At 40.6% G+C, this 12551-nt stretch overlaps 1 protein-coding gene across 13 annotated transcripts in view; it reads right to left on the bottom strand.

The window, feature by feature from the left end:
- The window catches only part of LOC135195732 (protein turtle-like), a 346860-nt gene that overhangs the window by 201272 nt on the left and 133037 nt on the right, over positions 1-12551 (bottom strand). Inside the window, exon 1 of one of the 13 annotated variants that reach the window (XM_064222163.1) lies at positions 10544-10869. The exons of the other annotated variants lie outside the window; for them this stretch is intronic. The gene's annotated coding sequence lies outside the window, so the exon portion shown is untranslated. Of the gene's footprint in view, positions 1-10543; positions 10870-12551 lie in introns of those variants that run through there. 13 annotated transcript variants of the gene reach the window in all.

Below are 12551 nucleotides of genomic sequence, written 5' to 3' on the forward strand. Positions count from 1 at the left end.
AAAGTGTCTCAGTTCTATAACATATCAAAATTCCAGCTGCCTGCGTTGCCAGATTTTCCAACCAAATTTCCTCAAGATGGGTTAATGAGAGGCTCTCGAGGCCTATTCTATCAGAATGGGAGAAAAAATGGCCTACGCCACTTCGTCAAACCAGGGACGAAATATGGGCGTAAGGAAATGAGAAATATTTATATAATAAGTGAAATCTTAATGTTTGAAATACTATAGAAATGATATTGGGTGAATTTCTTGAATTTATATATACATACATACATAATACTACATACATACATACATACATATATATATATATATATATTAGATATATATATAATATATATATATATAGTATATACATATATAAATCATAACGTTTGTGAACGAAAAGAATACCTCTCTCTCTCTCTCTCTCTCTCTCTCTCTCTCCTCTCTCTCTCGCTCCTATCCTCACAACACACCACACACACACGGTTCATTCGGAATGGAAAGTCCCAAACTGGCAGTATTTTTGGACTGGAGAGATAGACCTCGAGCGGAGGAGGAATGTTGACATGGCGGATGGGGTCTAAAAGCCTGATGAAAGGGGAGGTGGGCCTTTAGATCTGTTTACTTCTAATTCCAATCATAATATCGGTATCTGAATGTCGTGGGAGTAAGGGTAAGGGCGGGAGGGGGATAAGGGTGACTCCCTTACCCAAATACACCTCTGGGATACTGAACAAGAGAAGACTATGTCGCTGGTTAGGATAAGCTTTGACGTGGAGAGACGAATGATACACTTTTCTAGATATCAGATCTCTTCAAGGAAAGGGGATTTAAAAAAGTATATATATATATATCATATATATATATATAGAGAGAGAGAGAGAGAGAGAGAGAGAGAGAGAGAGAGAGAGAGAGAGAGACAGAAGAAAGTCCACAAATCAATATAATATACTGCAATGCACAATTCTACCTGTATGTCATCAGTAAGGTAATAAGAGGAGAAGAAGAAGAAGAGGAGGAAGAGGAGGAGGAGGAGGAGGAGGAGGAACCGCAATGTACTCAATCCAGGCGAACCGTTTTACGTAACGATTACGTCGTCTACAGAAAAAGCGAATGAGAAGAACATGGATGAATTTCCGACGCGTTCCCTTCTCTCTCTCTCTCTCTCTCTCTCTCTCTCTCTCTCTCTCTCTCACCGAGAGACGACATAAGCCTCATCAGTCACTTGGATATTTCGCTCTGTTCTTTCGTCGGCGGAGAATTTTCCCGGCGAACAATTTATCCAATCAACGGACGGTCTCCTTTATACTAATGATAAGCGCCCAACGCCCCCCACCCGCAACATCCACCCCCCCCCCCACACACACACACACACACACACACACACCACCATCACTGCCAGCGCACTACTATATGCAGTATTTGAAGCGACGATTCTCTGTGTGAGAGAGAGAGAGAGAGTTCTCTCGTTCAAAATATTCACAAAGTTTAGCCTTGAATTTATATATGTGTTTGTGCGTATAACTGAATCACGAAATTATGGATTAATATATAAATAAAGACAAAATCCACGAAGGACAGACAGACGAAGGAGTTCTGCAAGACTTCCTTTCGACTTCTTGTCCTTTACTTGGCAGACTGAAGAAATATGGAAATAACATTACAAAGAAAGTTCGTGTATATATATACAATTATATATAATAGGAACAATAAATCAACAGAAACTTCAGCATTTCGAGTTATAAATTCATTTCTCCTACCAATGTTTCGGGAATACAAACCCCATCTTCAGGACTAAAAACAGAAAAATATGTATACGATATAAAAAAAACTCCCAACCCCTCAGGCCAGAAACACCTTCCCCCCCTTCAAGCCTGTGTGCGTCTGCCTGGGTTACTTGCAGTTAATGGTACTCGTCGTTAAGCGTACGCTTTGTCTCCTTAAAGTCTCCAAAGGCTCTTCACCTCCTTATTAAAATTGAGGGAGGGAAAAATGAACGCCTATGGAGAAGAAGAAGAAGAAAGAAAAAAGCTGTCTTTTCTTCTCGTAAATGATTAACTCTCTCCTCCTGTTCATTAGAGGGACGGAAAGGGGAAAAATAATAAAAAAAAAAATTTAAAAAAAGTAAAGTTCTGGTTTGTCGGGGGTGGGGGTTGGGGGGTGGGGACTTGTTAAAAGCGCTCCCCGTCTTCATAAACGACCTCATCCCCTCACTGATCTTTTGACTTTTTTTTCTGTTTTGGGGGGAGGGGGGGTGCTTCACCTTATTTTATCCTTTCGTTCTACCCGTCATCTCACTGTTGAACTGGCGATCCTGAAAGCCCTGATCAAGTATACTTGGAACACGGAATCGCTTCAGGGGTTCTCAGCCCTTTTTTGTAGTCCAAGGGTGGTGGTGTTTTATTTCTAAACTTTCCCTAATTGTTTTAGCTCATTCTCCCCTGATCAGCATTCTCTTCAAAGGTCATCTGAGTTGACCCATTCCATATGGGAGGACGGACAATTGAATTTTCACCGTTTTGATGCAGATGCAGTGAATGAAATACACTGTGTGAGAATGCTCAAGGAAGCCGAGGATCACTGTCCTAGGGGCCATCTACTATATTCCTCCAAATGCTTTAGAATAATACTGTGATGTACTCTTAAAAAATCGTCATGGTAACGTCAAGGCAACGGACAGCTGTTCTTTGTGGGATTTCCTTGTTCCCGGTGGACCTATGACAAACTATCTTTGGGACATATCAGAAAATGATTTCGTTAATGATGTCTGAAATACAAACGTCACAGCGAACGCAATCATCACAAATGGTATACCACACACACACACTGACAAACACACCATACTAGTCTCGGACCAGGGCGAGTAACTACAGTCCCCGAACCATTTTCCAGTTTGCTCCTAAAACGCAGCCTGTGTCATTAATGACACGTTCTGCAGCTGTTTATGTGTATTACCAAACCGCTTATTTCTTCCCAGCTGTTTGGACATGCGAGCTGCGATAGTGCTATATAGGATAACACCTGTCCAACTGTATCGTGGGGAGTCTGCGATATTAAAGACGATATCGTGACCAAGCACTGATGGGAGCTCAAACGCTAACAAATTCGATGGGTCATATTTCCTTTAACCTGTTAATCAAGGATACGTTGCTCCATATACTGAATGCCGCCAATCGTTCCACAGTCACGAATGGTCATATCATTCGACAATACTTACACTGAGAATCAGAGGGTCGCATTTTTTGAAACCTGGACAAGGCTAGGAAAATGGTGTAAGAAGAAGTCAGAAGGAGAACATCCGAATAAAAGCACGAGATGAAACTTTTCTGAATGCACAATTCGGTCGTCATTTCCCACAGTGCCATTCGGCAGCGAGCCTCGGGTTATAGCCCAGAGGGACTGAGCAGTGCTGATAGCAGTTATAAAAGCGGTTCCTTGTATCTGTAGCCGAAGTGTTTTCCTGCGCTGGTTACTGACTATATCTCCCGAGAGGGTAATAAGCGCTCTCGTCTCTCAAGAGTGTAAGGGGGCAAGAGGCTCTCGCAGCCTGAATCCTAAATTCATCTTGCGGAAGGCAAGACGAAACTACTGTACACTTCTATTTGATCTCTGTAGAATTCATTTTGAGTTTCAGTTTGTTTGTATGGTGCTTTTCCGTAGTATGGAACCAGTAGTTATTCAGCAACTGGACCAACGGCTTTACGTGGCTTCCGAACCACGTCGAGAGTGAACTTCTGTCACCAGAAATACACATCTCTTACACCTCAATGGAATGCCCAAGAATCGAACTCGCGGCCACCGAGGCTCTTTATTTTGGGTGTCAGATTCTCACAAGAGAGTTACAGAAATAGGGTCCTTATGATATCATACCTTGAATCAAATGTTTTTTTTTAACAATTATTATTATTATTATTATTATTATTATTATTATTATTATTATTATTATTATTATTATTATTATTATTATTGAACTAAGGAATCTCCGTAACGAGGTTGTTATATTGATAATTAAAAGCCCCAGTAGTGTTAAAAATATATTTTTGTACAATGCCAAAAATGACTAGGACTGAAGAGGAATACGGAGCGGTATCCGAAAGTATCTCCTAGTAATTTTTAGCATTGTAAAAAAAAATATAATTAACACTACCGTGGCTTTTAATTTTCATTATTATTATCATTATTAATATTATTTAGAAGGTGACCCCTAAGAGGAGGTCAGTGGAAATACAGAAAGGAACAAACAATAATTCTGGGCAAGAAATTCCTGCGAATCTGCGTTAACAAAGCGCTCTTGCAACGTACTGGAAATATTCAATACAACTGAAACCATTTCGAATGGTTTTTTTATTTTTCCTTTTCTTTTTTTTCTTTTTTTTTTGAATTTTCGTATTAGCATCTGAATTCATTCTAAAAAACCAAGAATAATCAAATTTGCATTTAAGTCATTTCAAGAATGGTTCGTTCCCGTCGCGAACTCACCTCGTCCCGTCCTCTGGAACGCCAGGAAACGGACTTTCAATCTTTCTCCGAGATTTCCCAGAGGAGCCCCGTGGCCCAGGTCGAAGACTTGTCAATCTTCTGCTACTACTACGCCAGTCCTTGCCTCCTCCTCTCTATACATTCGCAGCAAATTTACCGAGGTCGACACAAATATAGAATATACTTATAAATAATACATACACGCATATACATGTATTTATGTACTATATATATGTGTGTGTGTATAACTGAATTAAGAAAGTTTGTAATGTAATAAATGCATAAATAAAGTAGCTCCAAGATCCAGTGTTTCACTTTCCTTCGTGGATTATACCTTTATATATATATATATATCTATCATATAGATATATATATATATATATATATATATAATGTAACTGCGTTCAGTACTGACAGGATTATACACGCCTATCATGAAATAATTAAACTAAACTGCTAATGGAACAAAACGGATTACAAGCTCCCCCCACCACACACCCCATCTCTCTCTCTCTCTCTCTCTCTCTCTCTCTCTCTCTCTCTCTCTCAAAAAAAAAAAAAAAAAAAAAAAAAAAAAAAAAAAAAAAAAAGAAAGAAAGAAAGAGAAAAGCCAAAAACAGACACCTAGAGGGCAGTGGGTCCTGCTTCCCTTTTGTTAGGACACCAATAATTCCGGGGGAGGAGTGTAAATTTCCAAGGTTGCATTTCCCATTTGTCTCTTGCGGCACCCCGTAGTGGAAAGGGAGGGGAGGGGAGGGAGGGGGAGAGGGGGAGACGAGAAACCCCCAGCCCCCTCCCCCCCTAAGGTGCCCTCCCAGGGTCCTCCTAAGTCCATTCCATCATCACTTTTATCGACATCAATATCTTCAGGACCTGATGTTCGGCGGCCTGTTCGGGTATCCCTCACGTCCCAGTTTTTATCGCGGATGGCCACGCACCACGAAATAACAGCCCGCCCGAGGATTTAGGCATTATACCTCCCCCCACCCCACTCCCCCCGCCCCCTCCCTCCAGCTAGCCCACAGGGCCAATAGGAGGGGTAATAAAATGGCTTCTGAAGCGAATATTTTTTTTTGTCAAATGTGGCATTGCTTCGTATGTGTGAGTTTTATTTTTTCAGGAAGAATAACTTATGTGATACACACAGACACACTATATATATATATATATATATATATATATATATATATTTTATATATATATATATATATATATATATATATATATCGATTTTTGGCGGGGTTCGATTTGCTGCTGATGAGCCTGTTGTGTATGTGTATAAGAATCGCCTAACACGGAAGAATTTTGTCTGCACCCGGGGTTCATCCAAGGCTGAAAATTCTCTCTCTCTCTCTCTCTCTCTCTCTCTCTCTCTCTCTCTCTCTCTCTCTCTAGAACCATCCATGTTCTGGGGAACTGCTCCGTGTTAGAAAAAATGATGCATGAATAAATACACAGACATACTTGCATATGTGCTTTTGTGCTTGAATTATTACATATACATATGTACGTAATCGTGGGGGTGGGGGTGGTAGTACCCTCGAGAACACCTGCCCACACCAGCTACCCTACAAGGGGTGGATGAATAATTCTGAATTGCTCACTCCTTACTGACAAGGTCTCCTCCTCCACCCCATCCCCCCAGCTTACTTCTCAAATGAATTAACAATAGCCGAGGTGGCTAAGTTTATTGTGTGCTACGATCACAAGAGGCCCGTGATTACTGTGTACTACAATCAGGAGGGGTCTGCTATTTCCTGGTTTGACTTTATCGATTTCACTAAATTGCCAACACAAAACAAACTTTTCTCTTGAGGTAAACGAGAATAATTATCCAATACAGCATTTTATTTGAGCAAATCATCAATAACAATCCCAAATGTGTCTCCTACGGTCTACAATAAGAGTAAAGTATAGGTATTTGTCACATAAACCGATAAATCGATAAACCAGTGCATAAATCAAATAAACAACGTTTGAGAAATGTCATTAAAAAACGAAGGCCAAAGTGACTACTGGCCTTTCCACGTAGCATTACTGCTTCCTTTATAATTCAGATCATTGACAGCGACACTATTCCACTTTGGAATAGTTTGACAGAGAAGGGAAAGAAAGAATTCCAAAGCTTGTTACTGAATTATTATTATTATTATTATTATTATTATTATTATTATTATTATTATTATTATTATTATTATTATTATTCAGAAGATGTTCCCTCTTCATATGGAACAAGCGCACCACCAGTCCCACTGACTTGAAATTCAAGCTTCCAAAGAGAGAGATCAGTTATTAGAAAAACAGAATGAACAATCTGTTCCACAGCTTCATAACAGTAAAAAAAAAAAATATTAGATTTACAGTTTCAGGAATGAAGTACTTTCACAATGTCATAGTTACGGTCATGTAAGACCTCTGCTTTCTGACTGTAAATGTTAGAAAACTCATACACATTTTGTTTGTTTGTATGGTGTTTTTACGTTGCGTGGAACCAGTGGTTATTCAGCAACGGGACCAACGGCTTTACGTGACTTCCGAAACACGTCGACAGTGAACTTCTGTCACCAGAAATACACATCTCTAACAGGCCAAGACCATTACCGATCACGCCACTGAGGCGCTTTACACATTTTGAGAGCAAAAGAAATGAAAGACCATTCAACAGTTTGATAGTCAAAGGAATGAAAGCCACCTCGATAGTAGATGGCAACTGGTCCACAATTTGGCAGGAAGATGCGTAAATACCTCCTCCATGAAAAGAAGCCTTTATCCACAGTTTGGCAGTAAACAGGATGAAAGATTCTTTCATATTTCGATAGCAGAGGCTATGGCTTAACTGGACCTCCTTCGCGGGACATCATGGAACCTCTACATCCGTCACCTCTCCCCATACAAGAGCGATCTAAGCAGCTAAGCACGTACCCACAGGAGCAATCTAAGCATCTAAACATGCACCCAATCTCTCTCAACTTCCAGCCCCATTCCATCCTCTCCTAAACACCCCTGACGTTCATTTTTCCCACGCCCAAGAGTGAGTGGCACTACATATACAATCCTACCATCAGATACTGTTGGGAGAGCTGAAATGACTCTTGAGAGACTGCCAAAAGGAACTGAAGCCCACCTGGAGGAATCATTAAAATAAGCTAAGATTTCCCCCCCATCGAATGAGTACGGGTATGATGGGTATGACGGGTATATGTGACATTACAGGCTCCTCCCCAGCAATCCAGCTCAGTGAATGAAACCCAGCAGCCCCTCATACTATCACAGTGGCCTACCGCTTGAGCAATGCTCCATCAACCTCATCTTGAATGACGTTTTGTCATTAATCCCGCCGAGCTCTCCTAATCCTGAAAAAATTATCCTCCTCTCTCCAACACCAGCCCCCTCCTCCTCTCGGAAGAGAGCGATGTTCATCATTCGACGAGACTGCCATATAATCTCCCTCCCCAAAAGATAATGGATTTATTGACTGACGAGTCATCAACGAGAATTATACCTTATGGACTTATATACTATACTTATGTATATTTTTTTTCAATAAATTATACATCAGTCATGCACACGTATGAATGACTCAAGCACACAAATCACAGGCATCAATTAAACTCGATTCTATCAGGATACCAATGCGAATAAAACAGATGAATTTGGGTTGACATTCTGCTATACAAGGTTTTCTGGCAAGTTTATGGAATAATCTGGAAAGACGGCAATTACCTTCCTCATCCCAGCCCTCACAGAGAAACGCATCCAAGTCCTAAAGACTGGGTAACTCGCAAAGCAAGTGTCGTTCCAGCTACCATATCTAATATCTGATAATAATAATCTTACTATAATGGGCGTAATGTCTGTCAGTCCGTCTGTCATTCAATCACGGCCAAACGGCTGGTCCAATGGGCATGAAACTTGGCAGGGCTATAGTGGGGAACCCTAAGATGGTTTATAATTGGGTTTCATCCTAACTCTCCCCACTCCGAAGGGAGTGGAGGTGAGAAGGGATTCCCTGAAACGTAGCTGGTTCTGCCTATGAAACTAGGCTGGTTATGCCCGTAGACTTGGTTACTTTACGAGTTTTCATACATAATTTCTGTATACATATGTTTGGTAGTAATAATAATAATAATTGTCGATGAAGTCATTCCTACAGGTGTACTTACAGCATCACTTCACAGGATAAGGCAGTTAAATGCGCCACCTGGGAAAGTCTCCTAGTCACAACTGCCAGTGCGGGTACCCAAGTCAACCAAAAAATACCCTAATTGAAAACAGGGGCCTAAAAATGAAAAATAAAAAAATTCATTGTTTCCAAATATTCCTAGTCATACTGAAGTGTTCGGATAATGTCCACTTACACTGAGAAACATAAATCACCCCAAACACAAACACATATATAAATTTCTAGTTTACATCAGGATCGAACCCAGGTTTTCCAACTGAATGGCAAGGGCGTTGCCGACTGAACCACACAAGTGATTCCTGAAAGACCTGGGTTCGACCCCGATGTGAGTTAGAACTTCATTTCTGTTCCTCGCGTGATTGTGTGTTGACTGTTTCTTGATACCGAGTTGGAACTGTTCTGTAAACTGCTTAGTGAGTCTTTTGAGGAAATTAAAACAATACGACACAACAGGAACTTATCTGAAGAGGATAAATATAATAACCTTCCCATCGAGGCAGTTAAAATATGAGAAAGAATCAGCTGATAAACTGAAATCGGAAGAAGAAGAAGAAGAAGAAAGAGAGAAGGATAGAGAGAACACACACGCTTACAGTATACCATCAATATGCTGCACAAGCACTCACACAAAAAGAGCATACTTAGCACATACAACATGAAACCTTAATGCTGGCAACCCTAGTTAAAATACATTTTCACACACGTCCTGACACCCAGCATACACATAACATACACTCACAGACACACACGTACACAAAACCGTTCTCATGAAGCCCTACACAAACGCCCAAGTTTACGTATGCATATACACAAAATGAAATATTTTCCTGGGGCTGTATACAAACGTGTAATATATATATATATATCTATATATATATATATATATATATATATATATATATATATACTATATATATATATGATGTCATCCCTGAACATAATGTAAACACGACCTGAAGCCTATGCAACACACACACATGTACATGCATTTAATATATATTTAAATAGAGCCCTATCTATTTAAATATATACATAGAAATATATATATATATATATATAATATATATATATATATATATATATATATTATATTATATATATATACACAAGTTTAGATAGAATACAAGCGCACATACACAATGTGAGAGGGAACATTCTGACACAAAAAAAGGGAGGGGAGGGGGCAACACCATTATTGTGTCAAGGTTATGCATCGCCACGGAACCGACAACATAAATCACAATGAGTTACCACAAAAAGATACGAACGGACACTTTTAGCACCGATATTCGGAAAACACAGTGACTCTCACACGGCATCATGGCGTAAGCTGAAATAAGTGGGTCACGGAATTCTGAAAGACAGTCGAGGCCAACTCTATTAAACTGCGTAGAACGACGTGGAAGTCGAAATGATATTAATCGACACTCCACACAAAATAAGCAGCAGAACCGTGTGTCATTTCGTCATCGTTTACACTACACTCGTGTAACATGCTAAGACGTATATATACACCAGTTAATGAAGCCAATACGAGGCTTCTCATTAATTGCTCAGTAGATGAAATACTACAACTCAGAACATTCAGACAATAATATCAAGGAGTTTAACACCACGTAACGAACTCAGTACAGGAATTCCTTTAACCAATAAATATTGTAATATCATATAAAGACAATTACACACTATGCATCGAAGCCAACGGATGGCTTTCCTCAATTACAAAGTAATTACGGTACTTAGAAATACCGAAGCCAACGGATGGCTTTCCTCAATTACAAATTAATTACGGTACTTAGAAATACCGAAGCCAACGGATGGCTTTCCTCAATTACAAATTAATGAATACTTAACCTACTGAGACACTGACACCAGGTGTCAATAATCATCACTCACAACGGCCAGGTAGAACTAAGGCAGAAGCATCTTCGCAGCACCTAGAAAACAACACTCAGGTGTTCAGGGCTTGAAAACCACAACTATTTTCCATTTTTATCCAACCAGATCCCGACGGGGGAAAAAAAATCCACACTAGGCACTTTCAGAACGAAGGATAATTCCAATTCTTCGGGGCTGATGAAAGGGGGGCGAAAAAAAAAGAGGGCACCTTTAAAAGGAGAAGGTTTTTCTCCCCCTCTCCCTCAAAAAGAAAAGGGAAGGCGATCAATAACTTAAAAGAGGGAATTCTCGAAAGAAACGAAGCATTAACACAACAACAGCCGAATCGTTCCCAAAAACTAAACCACTGAGGTTGAACCTGTCCCAAACCTTGGACCATCGACGTGGGAGGAGGAGGAGGGAGGAGGAGGAAGAGGCGGGAGGGGAAATTTAGTCCTCACCCCCTTCCCCTTTTCCTCTCTCTCTCTCTTTCTCTCTTTCCCCTCCCGCTTTCTCCCCTCTCGTACCAGCATGAAAGTGAGGGGAAGGGGCGGAGTTAACAGGAAGGAGGGGTACTGAACCTGCGTGAAGAGAGAGAGAGAGAGAGAGAGAGAGGAGAGAGAGAGAGAAGAGAGAGAGAGAGAGAGAGAGGTGGGGAAGAGAGAGTGTAGGACCTATTGATCGCTCGCCTCCACACTCACTACCACCACCAGCAACAACCTCTACCAGCTATCCTATCTCACCACTACCACCACTATTCTTAAAACACTACAAGTTACTGGGAGAAGGAATTAGGGACTACATTCTCTCTCTCTCTCTCTCTCTCTCTCTCTCTCTCTCTCTCTCTCCTCATTTGCTGTTTTGATGAACATCGTAGCATGAAAAGTGTGAGTTCGCTACAGAGACGACAACTGTCAAGACTAGTGGATGGAATCCTTCCTCCAACTCGTGGGGATTTTGAGGTTTCTATTTGAGGTTTCTATCTGAGGTCTCCATCTTTCCATTTGGGGTTTCTATCTGAGGTTCCTAACCGAGGTTTCTATTTGAGGTTTCCATCTGACGTTTCTATCTTTAGTTTCCATCTGAGGTTTTAATCTCTTCCATCAGAGGTTTCTATTCGAGGTTTCTATCTGAGGTTTACATTTTTCCATCTGAAGTTTCTACCCGGTTTCTTTGTAAGGTTTCTACCTGAGGTTTCCATCTTAGGTTTCTATCTGAGGTTTCCATCTTAGGTTCCAATTTGAGGTTTCTATTTAAGGTTCCAATTTGAGGTTTCCATCTGAGGCTTCTATCTGGGGTTTCCATCTTTGCATCTAAAGTTTCTACCTGAGGTTTCTATCTGAGGTTTCCAACTTCGGTTCCAATTTGAGGATTCTATCTAAAGGTTCCAGTAAGAGGTTTCTATCTGATGTTTCCATCTTAGGCTCCAATTTGAGGTTTCCATCTGAGGTTGATGATAACGATTTGAAAGGAGATGAATGAAAACAGAATCACATCTCTTCCAGGGCCCTGTTGTACCAAGCTTAAGGTTCAGGAGAAGGAGAAGAGGAACAAAAGGCTTTTGAAAACATAAGAAGGACTGAGACGTTGACGAGTAGCAGTGGGTCTCTGTTGGTTGACCAGAATCCGGAGGTCAACATCAGGTCACCTACTCCCTTTCAACAACACCTTGCCACCCCTACAGACCCCTCAGGGGACGAAAGATCATGCTTTGGCTACATTAAAACTAGAATTGCGTTATTCACGTTTAGAGGCATACATGTTACAAGCATTTAAAGGCACTACAACGAAATTAAATAATCAGCATTTAAAGGGATTGCAACTACAATATATTGTAAGCATTCAAGAGCATTCCAGCCAGCGACAGAATATTGTAAGCATTTATAAGCTCCGCATTTAAATTAAAACCTATGCAAATTCAATTCACAGTACTGTCAACATTCAGGAGCACTGAAACGGCTCGCTCGGCAATCCTCGTCTCTAAAGAGCGAGATGGAGCAAGTTTCGAACAGGCATTTACTTCAGC

Source organism: Macrobrachium nipponense, chromosome 16, assembly GCF_015104395.2.
Source record: "Macrobrachium nipponense isolate FS-2020 chromosome 16, ASM1510439v2, whole genome shotgun sequence".
Lineage (NCBI taxonomy): Eukaryota > Metazoa > Arthropoda > Malacostraca > Decapoda > Palaemonidae > Macrobrachium > Macrobrachium nipponense.